The sequence below is a fragment of the Pseudophryne corroboree genome, chromosome 2 (genome assembly GCF_028390025.1).
Source record: "Pseudophryne corroboree isolate aPseCor3 chromosome 2, aPseCor3.hap2, whole genome shotgun sequence".
In the NCBI taxonomy this organism is placed as follows: Eukaryota; Metazoa; Chordata; class Amphibia; order Anura; family Myobatrachidae; genus Pseudophryne; species Pseudophryne corroboree.
Window position 1 is genome coordinate 5114794 of NC_086445.1, and position 21132 is coordinate 5135925.

At 45.6% G+C, this 21132-nt stretch overlaps 1 pseudogene; it reads left to right on the top strand.

The window, feature by feature from the left end:
• The window catches only part of LOC134987843 (transient receptor potential cation channel subfamily M member 2-like), a 539791-nt pseudogene that overhangs the window by 204639 nt on the left and 314020 nt on the right, over positions 1-21132 (top strand).

Sequence of the window (21132 nt, forward strand, 5' to 3'; positions counted from 1 at the left end):
GGTACTAATGTGGACCCCAGCATCCTCTAGGATGTAAGAGAAAATAGGGTTTTAATTACCTACTGGTAAATCCTTTTCTCGTAGTCCGTAGAGGATGCTGGGCGCCCGCCCAGCGCTTCGTGATCCTGCAGTGGTTACTTAGTTCAGTACTGCTTAGTTCTTGGTTGAGTACTGTTTCATTACTTGGTAAGTACTGTTTCAGCGGTTGCTGATGTTTCAAGCTTGTTAGCTTGGGTTGCCTTGTGTGTGAGCTGGTATGAATCTCGCTACTATCTGTGTAAAATCCTTCTCTCGAAGATGTCCGTCTCCTCGGGCACAGTTTCTAGACTGAGTCTGGTAGGAGGGGCATAGAGGGAGGAGCCAGCCCACACTCTCAAACTCTTAAAGTGCCAATGGCTCCTAGTGGACCCATCTATACCCCATGGTACTAATTTGGACCCCAACATCCTCTACGGACTATGAGAAAGGGATTTACTGGAAGATAATTAAAATCCTATTTTCTGCGCATGCGTAGGCACCGCAATGCGCATGCTCGACGTACGGGTACAAAGCCCGTTGTGGTTTTGCACAGGTTCTAGCAAAGTTTTTAGTCGCACTGGTGGGCGCAAGAAGATTGACAGGAAGGGGGCATTTCTGGGTGGCAACTGACCGTTTTCAGGGAGTGTTTGGAAAAACGCAGGCATGCCAGGGAAAGCGCAGGTGTGGCTGGGCGAACGCTGGGCATGTGTGTGATGTCAAAAACCGTCCCACCAACGTTAGAATTAACGCACACGAAGAGTAAGTCCAGGGCTGGTCTTGTTTTGCACAAAATGTTTTTGCAGGCGCTCTGCTGCACAAGCGTTCGCACTTCTGCAAAGCGAAAATACACTCCCCAGTGGGCGGCGACAATGCGTTTGCACGGCTGCTAAAAACTGCTAGCGAGCGTACAACTCAGAATGACCCCCATAATCCAGTACATTGAATTCCAGCTGCTTGTTGTTCATTCTCTGCTATTGGGCTCTTACATCTCCAATTTACTTCACGGAACCTGAGTCAAGACAGCGGGTTCATCCAAGCCCAGTAAGAGGGGAAGGTATCCTGTGACTGTACTTACCTGGGTGTTACACACTTACTGTATGTCCTCTCATCCCACAGATACAGGATATTGTCTGCATGGGATCTCTGCTGACCATCTTCCGGGAAGAGAAAGATGGAGGCCAAGGAATGGACGTGGCCATGCTGCAAGCTGTGCTGAGAGGTCAGAGGATGGGGGTGGGCTTACTGGTGAACTACTATCAATAGAGGTTTCCATATAGTGATTTTCCTTAATGCTTCTTAAAGAGAGAGGTGTCTTATCTGTAAAAGTCAAATTGCTTTCTAACAAATATTTAAAATGCCCGCTCTATTATATACTTTGGATGCCTGCACATCTTATTACCATGTGCTATGAATGTGCGCTATACATCGCAGAAACACTACATCCCATAAGAGAAATGAATACACCCACACATTATCTGAGTTCCAAAGCTCATTGATGTATATATTTGTTATTAAAAGGATATGTATTCAATATATCACAATGTACAGTATATATATAGTTACATGGTTACAATTTACACAGTAAGCAGGAATCCATACAGTTACAAGCCAGCATACAATACCATTCTCCCTCAATGCTCACTACGCTCCCCCTCCATGCTCAAAGGAGCAGAGTATCGGCAGAAACCCATCTCGTTCAGGACCCAGGGGAAAAAGCACGCTTCTGTGTGTCTCTTCAGCAATACACTGAGTCTCTTGGGGGCGTATACAGATCTCGTTACTAGTCTAGGGGAGAGAACTTTCTCATTCATGATGAGTCATTGGTCAGTTCATATGCAAGCCTTGAAGACATCAAAAGGGCTGGCCTGAGTTTCCTGTCCATCACATGCTTTAAATGGAATGTCCATTATTGTCTTCAGAATTGTGGCTTTATATTGATACATTCAAACATAACTACTCATTGCAATGTGCTACAATCTAACCACAGGCACCAAATTGACACACTCATTAATCTGATTACTTAGACACCAAGCACGACATGTCCATCTTGCTCCGCTCCAATAATACACATACATGACGTTACTCCATTATATAATTTAAAACATTATGATGTCTGGCGCTTGATATGTTCAAATTATGTGCTGTATGAAATATGTGTTGAATATATCTTTGTGGCATGTCTGTGTAAATGCGTATGTTACCATATATTGCGGTGCTCGCTGTGCATATTCGCAAGTATAATGACTCATAATGTGTGGAGTCTGTATGTTCTCTCTATGTAATATTTTTGACTTCAACACATCCTTACTGGCCCTCACAGTTGGACTGGCGCTCAGGTGTGCAGGGAAATCCCTGGTGGGCCACAATCTGGGTTTAATTTACATGTGGTTGTTTGATATTGTGCGCATTCGGCGGACTACACATGTGCAGTATAGGTGTGTGACATTGGACGCAGATCGGCAGCCAACTGTCGGTGATTTACATGTTGCCAACATTCCAGAGAAGTCAAGAGGCCAGGATGTCCATCATACTACAGATATTTCCTGACCTCTTTGTAAGATCTATAGCAGCCGGCTTGTGAGACACCATAGGTCCGATGTTATCATATATGATCCAATGCTGCATCCAAGGACACAGCTCTGATTAGTAATGCATGCAGGAGCATGACGCCCCCACTGCATGGTATAGGCTGGTGAATGACAGTAATGTATGCAGGAGCGTGACGCCCCCACTGCATGGTATAGGCTGGTGAATGACAGTAATGCATGCAGGAGCATGACGCCCCCACTGCATGGTATAGGCTGGTGAATGACAGTACTGTATGCAGGAGCGTGACATCCCCACTGCATGGTATAGGCTGGTGAATGACAGTAATGTATGCAGGAGCATGACGCCCCCATTGCGTGGTATAGGCTGGTGAATGACAGTAATGTATACAGGAGTGTGATGCCCCCACTACATGGTATAGGCTGGTGAATGACAGTAATGTATGCAGGAGCATGACGCCCCCATTGCATGGTATAGGCTGGTGAATGACAGTAATGTATGCAGGAGCATGACGCCCCCATTGCGTGGTATAGGCTGGTGAATGACAGTAATGTATGCAGGAGCGTGACGCCCCCATTGCGTGGTATAGGCTGGTGAATGACAGTAATGTATACAGGTAGTTGACGCCCCCATTGCGTGGTATAGGCTGGTGAATGACAGTAATGTATACAGGAGTGTGATGCCCCCACTACATGGAATAGGCTGGTGAATGACAGTAATGTATACAGGAGTGTGATGCCCCCACTGCATGGTATAGGCTGGTGAATGACAGTAATGTATGCAGGAGCATGACACCCCCACTACATGGTATAGGCTGGTGAATGACAGTAATGTATGCAGGAGGGTGACGCCCCCACTGCATGGTATAGGCTGGTGAATGACAGTAATGTATGCAGGAGCGTGACGCTCCCACTGCATGGTATAGGCTGGTGAATGACAGTAATGTATACAGGAGTGTGATACCCCCACTGCATGGTATAGGCTGGTGAATGACAGTAATGTATGCAGGAGCGTGATGCCCCCACTGCATGGTATAGGCTGGTGAATGACAGTAATGTATGCAGGAGCGTGACGCTCCCACTGCATGGTATAGGCTGGTGAATGACAGTAATGTATACAGGAGTGTGATACCCCCACTGCATGGTATAGGCTGGTGAATGACAGTAATGTATGCAGGAGCGTGATGCCCCCACTGCATGGTATAGGCTGGTGAATGACAGTACTGTATACAGGAGCATGATGCCCCCACTGCATGGTATAGGCTGGTGAATGACAGTAATGTATGCAGGAGCATGACGCCCCCATTGCATGGTATAGGCTGGTGAATGACAGTAATGCATCCAGGAGCGTGACGCCCCCATTGCATGGTATAGGCTGGTGAATGACAGTAATGTATGCAGGAGCATGACACCCCCACTGCATGGTATAGGCTGGTGAATGACAGTAATGTATGCAGGAGCATGACGCCCCCATTGCATGGTATAGGCTGGTGAATGACAGTAATGCATCCAGGAGCGTGACGCCCCCATTGCATGGTATAGGCTGGTGAATGACAGTAATGTATGCAGGAGCGTGATGCCCCCACTGCATGGTATAGGCTGGTGAATGACAGTAATGTATGCAGGAGCATGACGCCCCCATTGCATGGTATAGGCTGGTGAATGACAGTAATGTATACAGGAGCGTGATGCCCCCACTGTATGGTATAGGTTGGTGAATGACAGTAATGTATGCAGGAGCGTGGTGCTCCCACTGCATGGTATAGGCTGGTGAATGACAGTACTGTATGCAGGAGCGTGGTGCTCCCACTGCATGGTATAGGCTGGTGAATGACAGTAATGTATGCAGGAGCATGACGCCCCCACTGCATGGTATAGGCTGGTGAATGACAGTACTGTATGCAGGAGCGTGATGCCCCCACTGCATGGTATAGGCTGGTGAATGACAGTACTGTATGCAGGAGCGTGACGCCCCCACTGCATGGTATAGACTGGTGAATGACAGTAATGTATGCAGGAGCATGACGCCCCCATTGCTTGGTATAGGCTGGTGAATGACAGTACTGTATGCAGGAGCGTGACGCCCCTACTGCATGTTATAAGCTGGTGAATGACAGTAATGCATGCAGGAGCATGACGCCCCCATTGCATGGTATAGGCTGGTGAATGACAGTACTGTATGCAGGAGCGTGACGCCCCTACTGCATGTTATAAGCTGGTGAATGACAGTAATGTATACAGGAGCGTGACGCCCCCACTGCATGGTATAGGCTGGTGAATGACAGTAATGTATACAGGAGCGTGATGCTCCCACTGCATGGTATAGGCTGGTGAATGACAGTAATGTATACAGGAGTGTGATGCTCCCACTGCATGGTATAGGCTGGTGAATGACAGTAATGTATACAGGAGCGTGATGCCCCCACTGCATGGTATAGGCTGGTGAATGACAGTAATGTATGCAGGAGCGTGACGCTCCCACTGCATGGTATAGGCTGGTGAATGACAGTAATGTATACAGGAGTGTGATACCCCCACTGCATGGTATAGGCTGGTGAATGACAGTAATGTATGCAGGAGCGTGATGCCCCCACTGCATGGTATAGGCTGGTGAATGACAGTACTGTATACAGGAGCATGATGCCCCCACTGCATGGTATAGGCTGGTGAATGACAGTAATGTATGCAGGAGCATGACGCCCCCATTGCATGGTATAGGCTGGTGAATGACAGTAATGCATCCAGGAGCGTGACGCCCCCATTGCATGGTATAGGCTGGTGAATGACAGTAATGTATGCAGGAGCATGACACCCCCACTGCATGGTATAGGCTGGTGAATGACAGTAATGTATGCAGGAGCATGACGCCCCCATTGCATGGTATAGGCTGGTGAATGACAGTAATGCATCCAGGAGCGTGACGCCCCCATTGCATGGTATAGGCTGGTGAATGACAGTAATGTATGCAGGAGCGTGATGCCCCCACTGCATGGTATAGGCTGGTGAATGACAGTAATGTATGCAGGAGCATGACGCCCCCATTGCATGGTATAGGCTGGTGAATGACAGTAATGTATACAGGAGCGTGATGCCCCCACTGTATGGTATAGGTTGGTGAATGACAGTAATGTATGCAGGAGCGTGGTGCTCCCACTGCATGGTATAGGCTGGTGAATGACAGTACTGTATGCAGGAGCGTGGTGCTCCCACTGCATGGTATAGGCTGGTGAATGACAGTAATGTATGCAGGAGCATGACGCCCCCACTGCATGGTATAGGCTGGTGAATGACAGTACTGTATGCAGGAGCGTGATGCCCCCACTGCATGGTATAGGCTGGTGAATGACAGTACTGTATGCAGGAGCGTGACGCCCCCACTGCATGGTATAGACTGGTGAATGACAGTAATGTATGCAGGAGCATGACGCCCCCATTGCTTGGTATAGGCTGGTGAATGACAGTACTGTATGCAGGAGCGTGACGCCCCTACTGCATGTTATAAGCTGGTGAATGACAGTAATGCATGCAGGAGCATGACGCCCCCATTGCATGGTATAGGCTGGTGAATGACAGTACTGTATGCAGGAGCGTGACGCCCCTACTGCATGTTATAAGCTGGTGAATGACAGTAATGTATACAGGAGCGTGACGCCCCCACTGCATGGTATAGGCTGGTGAATGACAGTAATGTATACAGGAGCGTGATGCTCCCACTGCATGGTATAGGCTGGTGAATGACAGTAATGTATACAGGAGTGTGATGCTCCCACTGCATGGTATAGGCTGGTGAATGACAGTAATGTATACAGGAGCGTGATGCTCCCACTGCATGGTATAGGCTGGTGAATGACAGTAATGTATGCAGGAGCGTGATGCTCCCACTGTATGGTATAGGCTGGTGAATGACAGTAATGTATGCAGGAGTGTGACGCCCCCCATGCATGGTATAGGCTGGTGAATGACAATAATGTATGCAGGAGCGTGACGCTCCCACTGCATGGTATAGGCTGGTGAATGACAGTAATGTATGCAGGAGCGTGACGCTCCCACTGCATGGTATAGGCTGGTGAATGACAGTAATGTATACAGGAGTGTGATACCCCCACTGCATGGTATAGGCTGGTGAATGACAGTAATGTATGCAGGAGCGTGATGCCCCCACTGCATGGTATAGGCTGGTGAATGACAGTAATGTATGCAGGAGCGTGACGCTCCCACTGCATGGTATAGGCTGGTGAATGACAGTAATGTATACAGGAGTGTGATGCCCCCACTGTATGGTATAGGCTGGTGAATGACAGTAATGTATGCAGGAGCGTGATGCCCCCACTGCATGGTATAGGCTGGTGAATGACAGTACTGTATACAGGAGCATGATGCCCCCACTGCATGGTATAGGCTGGTGAATGACAGTAATGTATGCAGGAGCATGACGCCCCCATTGCATGGTATAGGCTGGTGAATGACAGTACTGCATCCAGGAGCGTGACGCCCCCATTGCATGGTATAGGCTGGTGAATGACAGTAATGTATGCAGGAGCATGACACCCCCACTGCATGGTATAGGCTGGTGAATGACAGTAATGTATGCAGGAGCATGACACCCCCACTGCATGGTATAGGCTGGTGAATGACAGTACTGTATACAGGAGCATGATGCCCCCACTGCATGGTATAGGCTGGTGAATGACAGTAATGTATGCAGGAGCATGACGCCCCCATTGCATGGTATAGGCTGGTGAATGACAGTAATGTATACAGGAGCGTGATGCCCCCACTGTATGGTATAGGTTGGTGAATGACAGTAATGTATGCAGGAGCGTGGTGCTCCCACTGCATGGTATAGGCTGGTGAATGACAGTACTGTATGCAGGAGCGTGGTGCTCCCACTGCATGGTATAGGCTGGTGAATGACAGTAATGTATGCAGGAGCATGACGCCCCCACTGCATGGTATAGGCTGGTGAATGACAGTACTGTATGCAGGAGCGTGATGCCCCCACTGCATGGTATAGGCTGGTGAATGACAGTACTGTATGCAGGAGCGTGACGCCCCCACTGCATGGTATAGACTGGTGAATGACAGTAATGTATGCAGGAGCATGACGCCCCCATTGCATGGTATAGGCTGGTGAATGACAGTACTGTATGCAGGAGCGTGACGCCCCTACTGCATGTTATAAGCTGGTGAATGACAGTAATGCATGCAGGAGCATGACGCCCCCATTGCATGGTATAGGCTGGTGAATGACAGTACTGTATGCAGGAGCGTGACGCCCCTACTGCATGTTATAAGCTGGTGAATGACAGTAATGTATGCAGGAGCGTGACGCCCCCACTGCATGGTATAGGCTGGTGAATGACAGTAATGTATACAGGAGCGTGATGCTCCCACTGCATGGTATAGGCTGGTGAATGACAGTAATGTATACAGGAGTGTGATGCTCCCACTGCATGGTATAGGCTGGTGAATGACAGTAATGTATACAGGAGCGTGATGCTCCCACTGCATGGTATAGGCTGGTGAATGACAGTAATGTATGCAGGAGCGTGATGCTCCCACTGTATGGTATAGGCTGGTGAATGACAGTAATGTATGCAGGAGTGTGACGCCCCCCATGCATGGTATAGGCTGGTGAATGACAATAATGTATGCAGGAGCGTGATGCCCCACTGCATGGTATAGGCTGGTGAATGACAGTAATGTATGCAGTAGCGTGACGCCCCCATTGCATGGTATAGGCTGGTGAATGACAGTAATGTATGCAGGAGTGTGACGCCCCCCATGCATGGTATAGGCTGGTGAATGACAATAATGTATGCAGGAGCGTGATGCCCCACTGCATGGTATAGGCTGGTGAATGACAGTAATGTATGCAGTAGCGTGACGCCCCCATTGCATGGTATAGGCTGGTGAATGACAGTAATGTATGCTGGAGTGTGACACCCCCACTGCATGGTATAGGCTGGTGAATGACAGTAATGTATGCAGGAGTGTGACGCCCCCACTGCATGGTATAGGCTGGTGAATGACAGTAATGTATACAGGAGTGTGACGCCCCCACTGCATGGTATAGGCTGGTAAATAACAGTAATGTATGCAGGAGTGTGACGCCCCCACTGTATGGTATAGGCTGGTGAATGACAGTAATGTATGCAGGAGCGTGACGCCCCACTGCATGGTAAAGGCTGGTGAATGACATTAATGCCTGTAGGAGCGTGACGCCCCCACTGCATGGTATAGGCTGGTGAATGACAGTAATGTATGCAGGAGCGTGATGCCCCCACTGTATGGTATAGGCTGGTGAATGACATTAATGTATACAGGAGCGTGACACCCCCACTACATGGTATAGGCTTGTGAATGACAGTAATGTATGCTGGAACTTGACGCCCCCACTGCAAGGTATAGGATGGTGAATGACAGTAATGTATGCAGGAGCGTGACGCCCCACTGCATGGTAAAGGCTGGTGAATGACAGTAATGTATGCAGGAGCATGACACCCCCACTGCATGGTATAGGCTGGTGAATGACAGTACTGTATACAGGAGCATGATGCCCCCACTGTATGGTATAGGTTGGTGAATGACAGTAATGTATGCAGGAGCGTGGTGCTCCCACTGCATGGTATAGGCTGGTGAATGACAGTACTGTATGCAGGAGCGTGGTGCTCCCACTGCATGGTATAGGCTGGTGAATGACAGTAATGTATGCAGGAGCGTGACGCCCCCACTGCATGGTATAGGCTGGTGAATGACAGTAATGTATGCAGGAGCATGACGCCCCCACTGCATGGTATAGGCTGGTGAATGACAGTACTGTATGCAGGAGCGTGATGCCCCCACTGCATGGTATAGGCTGGTGAATGACAGTACTGTATGCAGGAGCGTGACGCCCCCACTGCATGGTATAGACTGGTGAATGACAGTAATGTATGCAGGAGCATGACGCCCCCATTGCATGGTATAGGCTGGTGAATGACAGTACTGTATGCAGGAGCGTGACGCCCCTACTGCATGTTATAAGCTGGTGAATGACAGTAATGCATGCAGGAGCATGACGCCCCCATTGCATGGTATAGACTGGTGAATGACAGTACTGTATGCAGGAGCGTGACGCCCCTACTGCATGTTATAAGCTGGTGAATGACAGCAATGTATGCAGGAGCGTGACGCCCCCACTGCATGGTATAGGCTGGTGAATGACAGTAATGTATACAGGAGCGTGATGCTCCCACTGCATGGTATAGGCTGGTGAATGACAGTAATGTATACAGGAGTGTGATGCTCCCACTGCATGGTATAGGCTGGTGAATGACAGTAATGTATGCAGGAGTGTGACGCCCCCACTGCATGGTATAGGCTGGTGAATGACAGTAATGTATGCAGGAGTGTGACGCCCCCCATGCATGGTATAGGCTGGTGAATGACAATAATGTATACAGGAGTGTGATGCTCCCACTGCATGGTATAGGCTGGTGAATGACAGTAATGTATGCAGGAGCGTGACGCCCCCACTGCATGGTATAGGCTGGTGAATGACAGTAATGTATACAGGAGCGTGACGCCCCCACTGCATGGTATAGGCTGGTGAATGACAGTAATGTATGCAGTAGCGTGACGCCCCCATTGCATGGTATAGGCTGGTGAATGACAGTAATGTATGCTGGAGTGTGACGTCCCCACTGCATGGTATAGGCTGGTAAATAACAGTAATGTATGCAGGAGCGTGATGCCCCACTGCATGGTATAGGCTGGTGAATGACAGTAATGTATACAGGAGTGTGATGCCCCCACTGCATGGTATAGGCTGGTGAATGACAGTAATGTATACAGGAGCGTGATGCCCCCACTGCATGGTATAGGCTGGTGAATGACAGTAATGTATACAGGAGCGTAACGCCCCCACAGCATGGTATAGGCTGGTGAATGACAGTACTGCATGCAGGAGCGTGACGCCCCCACTGCATGGTATAGGCTGGTGAATGACAGTAATGTATGCAGGAGTGTGACGCCCCCACTGTATGGTATAGGCTGGTGAATGACAGTAATGTATGCAGGAGCGTGACGCCCCCACTGCATGGTATAGGCTGGTGAATGACAGTAATGTATGCAGGAGTGTGACGCCCCCACTGCATGGTATAGGCTGGTGAATGACATTAATGCCTGTAGGAGCGTGACGCCCCCACTGCATGGTATAGGCTTGTGAATGACAGTAATGTATGCTGGAACTTGACGCCCCCACTGCATGGTATAGGATGGTGAATGACAGTAATGTATGCAGGAGCGTGACGCCCCACTGCATGGTAAAGGCTGGTGAATGACATTAATGCCTGTAGGAGCGTGACGCCCCCACTGCATGGTATAGGCTGGTGAAGGACAGTAATGTATGCAGGAGCGTGATGCCCCACTGCATCGTATAGGCTTGTGAATGACAGTAATGTATGCAGGAACGTGACGCCCCCATTGCATGGTATAGGCTGGTGAATGACAGTAATGTATGCAGGAGCGTGACACCCCACTGCATGGTATAGGCTGGTGAATGACAGTAATGTGTGCAGGAGCGTGACGCCCCCACTGCATGGTATAGGCTGGTGAATGACAGTAATGTATGCAGGAACGTGACGCCCCCACTGCAAGGTATAGGATGGTGAATGACAGTAATGTATGCAGGAGCGTGACGCCCCCACAGCATGGTATAGGCTGGTGAATGACAGTACTGCATGCAGGAGCGTGACGCCCCCACTGCATGGTATAGGCTGGTGAATGACAGTAATGTATGCAGGAGCGTGACGCCCCCACTGTATGGTATAGGCTGGTGAATGACAGTAATGTATGCTGGAGCGTGACGCCCCACTGCATGGTAAAGGCTGGTGAATGACATTAGTACCTGTAGGAGCGTGACGCCCCCACTGCATGGTATAGGCTGGTGAATGACAGTAATGTATGCAGGAGTGTGACGCCCCACTGCATGGTATAGGCTGGTGAATTACAGTTATGTAATCAGGAGCGTGACGCCCCCACTGTATGGTATAGGCTGGTGAATGACAGTAATGTATGCAGGAGTGTGACGCCCCCACAGCATGGTATAGGCTGGTGAATGACAGTAATGTATGCAGGAGTGTGACGCTCCCACTGTATGGTATAGGCTGGTGAATGACAGTAATGTATGAAGGAGCGTGAGGCCCTCACTGCATGGTATAGGCTGGTGAATGACAGTAATGTATGTAGGAGCGTGACGCCCCCACTGTATGGTATAGGCTGGTGAATGACAGTAATGTATGCAGGAGCGTGACGCCCCCACTGTATGGTATAGGCTGGTGAATGACAGTAATATATGCAGGAGCGTGACGCCCCACTGCATGGTATAGGCTGGTGAATGACAGTAATGTATGCAGGAGTGTGACGCCCCACTGTATGGTATAGGCTGGTGAATGACAGTAATGTATGCAGGAGCATGACACCCCCACTGCATGGTATAGGCTGGTGAATGACAGTAATGTATGCAGGAGCGTGATGCCCCCACTGCATGGTATAGGTTGGTGAATGCGAGTAATGTATGCAGGAGTGTGATGCCCCCACTGCATGGTATAGGTTGGTGAATGACAGTAATGTATGCAGGAGCGTGACATCCCCACTGCATGGTATAGGCTGGTGAATGACAGTAATGTATGCAGTAGCGTGACACCCCCACTGTATGGTATAGGCTGGTGAATGACATTAATGCATGCCGGAGCGTGATGCCCCCACTGCATGGTATAGGCTCGTGAATGACAGTAATGTATGCAGGAGCATGACGCCCCCACTGCATGGTATAGGCTGGTGAATGACAGTAATGTATGCAGGAGTGTGACGCCCCCACTTCATGGAAAAGGCTGATGAATGACAGTAATGTATGCATGACCGTGACGTCCCCACTGCATGGTATAGACTGGTGACTGACAGTTATGTATGCAGGAGCGTGACGCCCCCACTGCATTGTATAGGCTGGTGAATGACAGTAATGTATGCAGTAGCGTGATACCCCCACTGCATGGTATAGGTTGGTAAATGACAGTAATGTATGCAGGAGTGTGATGCCCCCACTGCATGGTATAGGTTGGTGAATGACAGTAATGCATGCAGGAGCGTGACATCCCCACTGCATGGTATAGGCTGGTGAATGACAGTAATGTATGCAGGAGCGTGACGCCCCCACTGCATGGTATAGGCTGGTGAATGACATTAATGCATGCAGGAGTGTGATGCCCCCACTGCATGGTATAGGCTGGTGAATGACAGTAATGTATGCAGGAGAGTGACGCCCCCACTGCATGGTATAGGCTGGTGAATGACAGTAATGTATACAGGAGAGTGACGCCCCCACTGCATGATATAGGCTGGTGAATGACAGTAATGCATGCAGGAGTGTGATGCCCCCACTGCATGGTATAGGCTGGTGAATAACAGTAATGTATACAGGAGAGTGACGCCCCCACTGCATGGTATAGGCTGGTGAATGACAGTAATGCATGCAGGAACGTGACACCCCCACTGCATGTTATGGGCTGGTGAATGACAGTAATGTATGCAGGAGCATTATGTCCCCACTGCATGGTATAGAAGGTGAATGAAAGTAATGTATGCAGTAGCGTGACACCCCCACTGTATAGTAGAAGCTGGTGAATGACAGTAATATATGCAGGAGGTTGATGCCCCCACTGCATGGTATAGGCTGGTGAATGACAGTAATGTATGCAGTGTGAATGCCAAATTGCTTCCTTACAAATATTTAAAATGCCCGCTCTAATATATTGTAGACGCCTGCACATCTTATTACCATTTGCCATGAATGTGCGCTGTACATCGCAAAACACTGCATCCCATAAGAGAAAACAATACACCCACACATTATCTGAGTTCCAAAGCTCATTGAAGTATATATTTGTTATTAAAAGGAAATGGATTCAATATATTACAATGTACAGTATACCTATAGTTACGTGATTACAATTTATACAGTAAGCAGTTAATACATACAGTATAATTACAGGCCTGCTACAGTTACAGTTACAGGCCAGCATACAATACCATTATCTTTCTCATATAAATTTGCCTCTCCATATCACTCTCTCTCTCTCTGTGTGTGTAAAATCATGCAGGAACTGGTCTGGAAGCAACTCCATCATCCTCTGAGACAAAACAGCAACTGACTCCTGTGTGATCAGCAAAGTGTTATCTAGTTTTGGGGGGAGGGGACTTTCTCATTCATGATGAGTTACTAATCTATTTGTATATGCGCAACAGGTTAGGCCTTGAAGACATCCAAAGGGGCTGGCCTGAGTTTCCTGTCCATTGTACTAATAAGAGTGATTTTTTAGCTTTCATACATTTAATCATAACTATTTGTTGCAATGTCCTACAACTTAATAACAAGTATCAAATTAATCTACACATTAATCTGGTTGCTTAAATACCAGATATGACAGGTGTATCTTGCTTCGTTCAAATAATAAACATACATGACATTACTTCATTATATAATTTTAAATCATTATGATGTCTGGCGCTTGATATTATTATAATTATGTACTGCATGAAATAAGTGTTGAATCCATCTCTGTGGCATGTCCGTGTAAATGTGTGTTTTACCATATATTGCTGTGCTTGCTGTGCGTATTTGCAAGTATAGCAACTCATAATGTATGTAGTTTGTATGTTCTTTTTATGTAATATTTTTTTGACTTCGACAGTCCACCCTTTGGCAGTAAACAATAACTGCCATCAATTTTAACATAAGAAAAAATATTTCAGACAATAATCGGTGACCTAGACACAAGTATGTATTAATTTCGCAAATCAGACACTTGACTATATTTGGGGAAGACAGGGAGGAGGACGAGACATCCTCTATATGAACTCGGCGGTCACGGTACCACTGGTTGGGTGTGGGACAACATTCAACCTATAGATTATGCTGGGACAGTGCTTTGGCCTTTAATGTCTGATTTGCGATGAACATTTCACACATCATGTACCTACGTCTTTGTACACTGATGTTTGGATTCGATTGAGGTTCTACTGGGTAGATGAAGAAGACACAAACAAATCGTGAAAGTGACATAAAATTTTCATGATCTACATATTCCTATCATTTTCTGAACATTGTTTCCATTTCTGGAACGTATGCTAGGTCTGTTTAATATTTGAACAAGGGTTATAATTAGTGTCCTTCCTAAATAACATAAACCTTCGGAGTTCGGGGAGAGCCACTCATAAACCTTTCTTCCACATATATTAATGAGCTCTTTATCTGCAATGTGTGAATAGCCATTGTCTGATTGGTTCTGATTACCTCTGAACTCCATAACTACTATACCTTTGATTTTTCTCTGACTTTAACAAACTGATCGGCTAATCCTGGGATCCTATAAGGAGATCACTCCTTCCTACAGAACCAGTTCCAGTCCCACACTCGACTCCTCATAAAAAAACTCGCAAAAATAGAATATCCTGAAAAAAAAATGTTTGTCTGTGGGAAAGAGAGAAAAGAGAAATAGAACAAAACAACTCTTGTTCATAACAAATCAATAACAATGACTGGTCTTTCTGCAATCCTTTAGTACGCTCAGGTAGTGTTCAACAGTGCCGCCTCTCAGTCTTCACGGAACAGAGTCTCTCGTGATACTTTTGCGATCTCAATCCATTTACGAGTTCCTTCTGGACTACCGACTTTCCTGCAATGGGAATCGTGGACCCAAGTCTCTCTCTCGGCTACTTTCACTGGGATAGTGCTGTCAACAAAACTTGGTATGGTCCTTCCCACCTGTCTATTAGGCAACCTGAGCGTAAGAACAATCACACAGTCTCTTGGTTCACAATCAAGACAGTTAGTATTTGGCATACCAGCAATCAACAGTTTCAAGTTCTTTTGTCAAGTTCTCAAATGCTGGCTCATCTCAATAAGGTACTGTACTGTCACCTCATTGGTGTATTTATGATCATTGTGCGGATCAATCATGACATGAGGTTGTCTTCCAAAAACAACCCAAAAAAAAGACACAAATACCAAAACAAAAACAAAAACAAATTTCGAAGAGGGTGATTCGTCAAGTGAAGATCTGGGAGTGGTTCTGATGCTACATAATACTAGTGGCAGTATCTATGATCACAATAGTACAATTTCAAGCTTTGCTCCTACTTCTAGGGGTACCATTATCTACACACAAATTTCTGCACAATTTTTCTTTGCGGTAAACACAGCAGCATCCGTGGCGTAAGGAAATGCCTCTACCCAGTTTGAGAAAACATCAGTGCACACCAATACATAACAATGATTCCTAAAGGGTGTTAACTGTACGAAGTCAATTTGTATTTCCTGAAAAGGTCCATCTGCAGGAGGAATATGGGATGGCTCTGTTGGTATTGCTTTACCAATATTCTTCCTCAAGCAAGTAAGACAGGTCATTGCTCTCTTACCTGCATGAGAATAGAATCCTGGCGCACACCAGTAGGCTCTCATCAGCCTGCACATACCCTCTTTGCCTAGATGAGTCAGACCGTGTGCCACCTCAGCGAGACTTGGAAGGTATGCTCTGGGGGCTACTGGCTTACCGTGTCCACCTGTCCACAGTCCTTAGGACTCCTGGCCATACCCCTTTGTCCTCCAGACTGCCTTTTCCTGTAAGGAACACAAATTTTTCATTTTAATTTACTATCGTGTGTTTGCAATGTAGAGTACCATGAGCATAACTCAAAAAAAAAAAAAACATCTCTAGAGGAGAGAAAGAAGAAGAAAATGAAAAAGAAAATGTCAGGTTTGCCATTCACCAACAGGCATATCAGTGTTTATACAAAATTTCCCTTCACCAGTATTCCCATTCTCCACCCTTTGTGCATGACAAGGCACACTGCAGTAATACTGGTGTTATCGTGCTGTTGAGATGTACTGGGTTCGGGCAGAACTCTGAAGGACCTAGGCATGTGGAGTTTGAACTGTACTTGGGTCCATGTATTGTACCACCCTGTGTGAACGCAAAAGATGAAGAGGAAACTGCAGAGAAACAGAATAGAGGTTGGTGACAGATGAGTTTGTTGAGGTGAAGAAGATTTTATAAAAATGTGACAACTGGAGTGGGCACTACGAGGAAGTGATTCTCTGCTTGGTCTACTCCCCTTAAAAAAAATTATGTGTTTGTCGTATCGCTATTGGGACTATCCCAGCCATCAATCCAGTGTCCTGTCCATCCTAAGTTCATAGGGAACCCGGTATCTGTGAGATAATTTCCTCTACCTGTGATGGACATGCATCTAGAACCATGAAATGTAACATTAGTCTTCGTGGGTGTTTAACATACTTTGTACTTCCTGAGCGGGAGCACAGTATATGTATATCATATCTAACAAAATTTAGTTAATCAGGGGCCATTTCTGCTAGGAAAAAGAAGCAAAAGTTTAGAGGCCCCATCTTAACCCCAGCAAGTTTTGTCAAAGGGTAATGTTGCATTTATTTTGTTCTTCCCATTAGCCGAATCTGTATTTTCTGTATGGCTTATGATTCATTACTATATGTCCCTTGGTCCCGTCTATGTGTTTAATAATGTGGCTTGTGTTTTCTGTCTAGGGGGTCTATATTGACTATGTGTTCTACTACTCCTACAATCTCTGGCAAAATGCCCTTCCTTCCTACAAGTGTAACATATTATTGACCATTAGGGATCTGGGGTTTGGACTGATGGGTCTTTCCTGTATGTGCCAGTATACTTACTGTCCTCAACCTCTCCACCTGTTGTTCTCTGCGCCTAGCACTATTCTTGTGATGCTCAATAGCACACTTATCTAAGATTAGCTACTGTGACCCCTTTCCAATTTGGCAAAGAAGTCTGCACCCTGACTTTCAATGCCTTATTGAGCCCGTCCATTAGCACAGAGACAGCCACCTCCCATTTGCCAAATTAGTGTTTACCAGTGATCTTATCCAGATGGAGAGTTTTCTATTACTGCAAAAGACAAAAAAAAAAAAAAAGTTTAACAAGCTTCTAGGTCATGCGAAGTATTCATTCATTCCTTCTCATCCCGTATTATCAAACTCACCAACCCCTCCTGCTGCCACAGGTTTAAACAATTTGTATGTCTGACCCATTGTTTTCGGGATTTTATCAGACATATTCTTATCCTTAAGTTCTGCAATACCTCTGGTTCAAAGCTGCCCACCCTAGGGAATGATACCCTATCGTTGTCAGTCATACGTACCCATTCAGACAAAAAGTCTTCAGCGTGTAATCCATATTTCCCACACATAACAAACCTCGCTGACCCCTTGGGCCGCGGCTCTTCAGCCTGAACCCTGGCTAAACGTCCCTTAGTTGAGCAACTGGCTCCCATAATTGTGGACCTTTTCCCACAAACACCAAAATACTCAATATAAGGTGACGGTGAAAGTTCTCCGAGCGCTTTCACCCACTCTCGCCCACGTTGGCCAGTACTACCATACACTGTTGATAGCGAAGGCAATGTACCCAACCTAGGGCCCCTAATTTACCTATATTTACTGGAAGTTTATAGGAATAACTTACCCTTTCCAGTAAAGTATCTGTCGTTGGAGATCTTCCTGAGAGAGACCAGCGAAAACTCCCTTTATGCACTTGTACACAAATCACGCTTGCGTATGCTGTACACAGCGCTAATGATACCGCGATTTTACGCAAAAGCTCGTAAAAGGGGTATCAAGTTGCGCTATATATCGCACCCACAAACGCGTGGTCCAGTCGCACAGCGTATAGGTACTTGTTACCTATCCGCCGTACGACCACTGGAATCGAATCACAAGCTGTGAAACCTCAGCCGGAGCGTATCAAAAAAACTACATGGGTCACACAATTCACAATTTACAATTCCCCACCATGCTCCTGTGCAAGTCTCCTCATGACTTACGTATTTCAAATCCTATACTAATGTGAGTCAGCCGCCTCACGCCACCAAGCCTCCACTCACTTGGTGTACCGAACGATGGGATCCCGAATACCGGGGTTCAAATCCACTCACTCCTATGTTCGCTCACTCAAATACACTTTGTTTTTCTGTACAGAAAATTTTAATTCATTCAGATTGGCAGCTTTACCCCCAGAGGCAATACAGTTTTTTAAACTAAATTTTATACTAATCTGCTTTTGAATTTGGATAGTTATGTGCTTTTGTATTAAATGTATACTATCCCACCTTAATTGAACAAATATCGTGTGGTTTTATTATGCGCACACAACCCTACGCGAGCTTGCGTAATTACGCAACCGTGTGTACCCCTATGCCACGTGTGCGGCCTTGTGCCACGTGCACATTTTTGTACGCTGTCCTCTCATTCCGTACCACGTGTACCAATGTGCGTACGCAATAAAACAAATCACTCAACTCTATAAATGTGAAAAATAATAATTACTATTGCCCACTAGACACAACTTATACTGTATAAACTTTTATGCAGACCTGCATTTGTGTCTTTACACATACTTCCTTAAATGCTGTCATTTCATATTTACCTATATAGCATCAAATGTATCCGGTTTCACACAGATCTATAATGACTGCAATAATCCATAATTTAAATGATATGATTCAGATTGGATAACTTTCTTGCAGAACATACACTGATATAAATATACACATAATTATAATAATATTATATATATGTATCATTCACTAGCCTTCTATGTGACTCATTTACCCATTCAGTGCTTCTAATTTGCATATCAAAGCTATTTGCTTTTCACTGCTAAGAAAAAGCAGTTACACAGGTAATTTGCATTTCAATGGCTTATCCTATAGCAAACAGAGAGTTAACTAAATCCTGGGAAAGAAGAAGAAAAAAAAAGTATTTTTTTCTTTTTTGTGTGTGTGCAATTTCTTACACCAAGCCAAGCATTTATCTCACCATTTACTCTCACTAGGCCCAATTGAATCTATTTGTAAATGACTATGGCATGGGTTAAATAAATGCATTGGTAACTCATAAATGGTGCTTGATGTGACCAAGGAAACTGATTGTTCTGAGCAGACTGAAAATCAGCTATTTAGAAAATGACCTTCCTAAAATGGCCACTGCTCCTCCCCCTTCCACATCCATGAGGTTTACACAAAATGGTGGACAGGCCATGTGGTTAGACCAAAATGGAGGACAGACCATGCGGCTTCCTTTGTCACAAAGAAATCACACATTATACAAGCACCAGAAGTTATTTTAGGCCTGAGTTTTAAAAAAAAACTATATCAAGGCTATGCAGCAACTTTTAAATGTACTTTTAAATCTACTTAACAGATAAACAATCCAATCGGAATCAAACACAATATGACTTATTTGAACTTTGTTTTGCAATAATAAAAATAAATTTTAGCATCTTAAATATTATGAGAAACACATTGTCCCTTCAAATTTCATATCATTGGCTTACTGATATCACAACAATACACACGGATATGATTTTCTCAGCTTTACAATGCATCCACCACAAGCTGATCGACCACAGCGTCGCGTTTATAATGTACAGTGCATCATTAAGACCATGATATCCCTTTACGAGCCCCCATCTGTGAATGCCAAATTGCTTCCTTACAAATATTTAAAATGCCTGCTCTAATATATATTGTAGATGCCTGCACATCTTATTACCATTTGCCATGAATGTGCGCTGTACATCGCAAAACACTGCATCCCATAAGAGAAAACAATACACCCACACATTATCTGAGTTCCAAAGCTCATTGAAGTATATATTTGTTATTAAAAGGATATGGATTCAATATATTACAATGTACAGTATACACATAATTACATGATTACAATTTATACAGTAAGCAGTTAATACATACAGTTACAGTTACAGGTCAGCTACAGTTACAGTTACAGGCCAGCATACAATACCATTATCTTTCTCATATAAATTTGTCATTCCATATCACTCAGGAACTGGTCTAAAAGCAACTCCATCATCCTCTGAGACAAAACGGCAACTGACTCCTGTGTGATCAGCAATGTGTTATCTAGTTTTTGGGGGAGGGGACGTTCTCATTGATGATGAGTCACTAGTCTATTTGTGTGCTGAACAGGTTCAGCCTTAGGGACGTCCAAAGGGGCTGGCTGAGTTTCCTGTCCATTGTACTAATAAGAGTGATTTTTTAGCTTTCATACATTTAATCATAACTATTTGTTACAATGTCCTACAACTTAATAACAAGTATCAAATTAATCTACACATTAATCTGGTTGCTTAAATACCAAATATGACAGGTGTATCTTGCTTCGTTCAAATAATACACATACATGACATTACTTCATTATATAATTTGAAATCATTATAATGTCTGACGCTTGATATTATTATAATTATGTACTGCATGAAATAAGTGTCGGATCCATCTCTGTGGCATGTCTGTGTAAATGCGTGTTTTACCATATATTGCTGTGCTCGCTGCACGTATCTGCAAGTATAGCGACTCATAATGTGTGTAGTTTGTATGTTCTCTTTATGTAATATTTTTTTGACTTCGACAGCAGGAGCTAGATGCACCCACTGCATGGTATAGGCTGGTGAATGGC